The 2,500-nt window shown below is 31.2% G+C and overlaps 1 long non-coding RNA gene across 1 annotated transcript in view; it reads left to right on the top strand.

Annotated features, from left to right (window-relative positions):
* LOC106871020 (uncharacterized) overlaps nucleotides 1-2,500 on the top strand; it is a 250,799-nt gene that overhangs the window by 47,042 nt on the left and 201,257 nt on the right. The gene's annotated exons all lie outside the window — the stretch shown is intronic.

Below are 2,500 nucleotides of genomic sequence, written 5' to 3'. Positions count from 1 at the left end.
TAACATTACATTATTGAAGAAATTTATTCTTGCATTCACATACATCCATACATACGGATAATCTTAGTGTGGAAGATATGACCCATGAATTATATATTATAAATACCATCATACCTACCTACTGCCTACCTACCTACCTACCTACCTACCTACCTACCTACTTACCTACCTTCCTACCCACCTACCTAAAAAACGGAGAAAACATTTACTGACACAATTTCAAATGTTTAACTGATGGATACATATTACTGACAGATAGAGCTTTCAACAACACGGAATATATATTTTTGAGGACTCGAATACATCTTGAGGAGAGGGAGACACATGTGGTGACATATGACAGAGGTTACTAGAATTCTTCAAAACAAAATTGATGTTTGTAAATCAGTTTGTTTCTCTAGAATCGTTTGAAAGAGTAATTTTTGCAAATTAGTTTCAGAAAAACAAATGAAACAAATCTTTTCATCAACAAAGTATGACGAGAAAAGGTAGAAAACATTTGAGTACGAAATGAATTATTCCTTTTGATATATTGTTTATTTTATGATTTTGGAAATCGAATTTATTACTCTTACGTATTATATGTAAAGAGTTAAAAGAAATTCGTTCCGGAAAAATGTTCCCCGTGCCCAGTTTAATACTAAACAGTCATTGTTCATCGATTATTTCACTGTAAATAAAACATCTCTGTGGATAATGGAGTTATGCTGTTAGTAATATTGCCGATATTTAAATAACAAGCTTTCTTACGAATCCCTGATTTTTTGGAACGATACGGAGTGGAATTAACGTTATATTGAAATAGCAGAAACACAAAATGTAATATATCTTAAGGAATGCACATATTGCAAATAAGTCTTCTATTTTTTAAATTTATTTTTTTTCGCAAATGTTCCAAGCATATCGCTAAACGGCAAATGCATTCTCAAATTAGTTTTGCCTAAAACGAATGAACAAATCAAATTGCATTGAATAGTTATTCCCTTCTACGAAACACAAGCGAGTTCCAGAATCGGATTTATTTATAAACGGCAAAGATTTTGCGTAACGTATCAAACAATTCGTTTTTATATACGTTTATATAAAACACTTCCATATGTATATTCAAAATATAATTGAAACATTTCCGAAATGAATACGAATCTATGACATTAGTGTGTTTCTCAAGAACTTTTACAGAGAATATATAGAGAAAAATGTTCACATCTGTATTGAAAAAAAATCCCCTAATTAAAAAATCCAGTGACAAAATGATATTAGTTTAAAATAACACACCTTATGGTTCGATAGAATATTTGTTTCTTTTCTCTTAAACAAATATCAATACTTTACAATATCAAATATATGATATAATTAATTTAGCTAAGCATATATTTTCCATGTGTAAACTATCCAACGTTCAGTTAGAATGGTACTCTAAATTCTGATGGGAGCAGTAACACTTAAACGATTCGATAATCAAATTGAATCTTAGTGGGAAAACAAATTTCAGGATTCGTGTTATACGTACATATATAAATATATACATATATACATGAAATATACACATAACAGAATTAGGGTTGTATAATTCTTTTATTCTTTCCTTCTTTCTATCAGCCCTTTCACGCTTATTTCGTTCATTCCTCTCTTCGTTCTTTCATTCCCCCTCTCTCACATGTCATTGCCTTCTCTTCATGCTCACTTTACCTCCTCCTTTCACTTCAGTGTCACTGTCAATTTTTCTCGCCCCTCCTAATTTCTTCTGTCGCTCTGCCTCTACCTCTCTCTCTTCTCTCCCACACGTGACCGGTATTCGGCCAAGTCTGAACTTTCATTCTTGGTTCGGTCGTTGTTCGTGCAACATCTATATTCTTCCCTGTGTCTGTGAAACCTTGTATCCCTGCCATAAGGCTTTACTTCCACACACGCCAGCTTAATTTAATTCGTCCTTAGTCGATAGACACCTATTGTTTTGTCCTGTTATTTGTATTTGTGTAAATTTCTCCCTTTTTTCTGTCCTTGTTTTCAGATACATTCGCTGCTTTGTTCCAAGGAATCTAATACTGTTAGCTAAGTTTTTCCTTGGGGTTAGCCAGATTGGAGCAATCTCGTGTATAACCAGCCGAAATTGCAAAGATAATGTGGAACTTGACTGAGGAAAGAAAACTCCGAATGATCTGTCCTTGTTTTCTTTGTATCGTCTATCTGGATGTTTTGTAGTCCCTTTCTTGTATCACCTAACTGTCTTCATGTTTTGCGTTCTTGTTCCATTTTGTATATTTCATAAATGTATGTATATATATATATATATATATATATATATATATATATATATATTTGTTTATATGTATGTGTATGTGTATGTATGCATATGCGTGTGTATATATACATACATATATATATATATGCACATATATACATATATATGTATATATATATATATATATGTGTGTATATATATATATATGTGTATATATATACATACATACATATATATTTATATATATATATATATATA

Source organism: Octopus bimaculoides, chromosome 10 (assembly GCF_001194135.2).
Source record: "Octopus bimaculoides isolate UCB-OBI-ISO-001 chromosome 10, ASM119413v2, whole genome shotgun sequence".
Lineage (NCBI taxonomy): Eukaryota > Metazoa > Mollusca > Cephalopoda > Octopoda > Octopodidae > Octopus > Octopus bimaculoides.
Note: the sequence above shows the minus strand (reverse complement) of the source record. Positions and strands in the feature narration are given on the sequence as shown.